At 52.5% G+C, this 451-nt stretch overlaps 1 long non-coding RNA gene across 2 annotated transcripts in view; it reads right to left on the reverse strand.

Annotated features, from left to right (window-relative positions):
- Positions 1–129: 129 nt before the first annotated feature.
- Positions 130–451, reverse strand: part of LOC105310339 — a 5,794-nt gene continuing 5,472 nt past the window's right edge. The window contains exon 3 of one of the 2 annotated variants that reach the window (XR_002778517.1): positions 130–337. This is a non-coding gene — a long non-coding RNA (uncharacterized LOC105310339). The remainder of the gene's footprint in view (positions 338–451) is intronic. The other variant, XR_002778516.1, reaches the window with a different exon arrangement.

The following is a 451-nucleotide window of genomic DNA, read 5'->3' on the forward strand; positions in this document are numbered from 1 at the left end:
GGCATGGCAGCTTCCAATAAAACTTTATTTACAAAATCAAACAGAGAGCCAGATTTGACCTACAGCACACAGTTTGCCCATTTCTGATCTAGGACACGTCCTAGCAGTGGCATTGCCAGGTCAAAGTGCTTCGCGCAGTGGGTGTCATTTTGCACGCCGCCCCGGCCGGCAACGTACAATAGCTCCTGCCGGCGTCATTCTCAGCAGCGAGGCGTGTCGGCGATGTTTTCGGGGGGTATGCAATGCCACGATCTACTTCTTTACCGTTTTGGGTCAAAGTTATGCCCATAACAAAGGTGTCCCAGTCTCCTGATTTCCGACGTGCTGTCTCAACCTGCTGTCAACGCAGAGTCACGGCTGACACGCCTGTGACTTGCACAAAAACCAAAGCCAACCTCACCTGCAGCCCAGTGGGGTACATGACACGTCAGTGCCTTCAGAGTCAGCAAAG

Source organism: Pteropus vampyrus, unplaced genomic scaffold (genome assembly GCF_000151845.1).
Source record: "Pteropus vampyrus isolate Shadow unplaced genomic scaffold, Pvam_2.0 Scaffold2425, whole genome shotgun sequence".
NCBI lineage: Eukaryota > Metazoa > Chordata > Mammalia > Chiroptera > Pteropodidae > Pteropus > Pteropus vampyrus.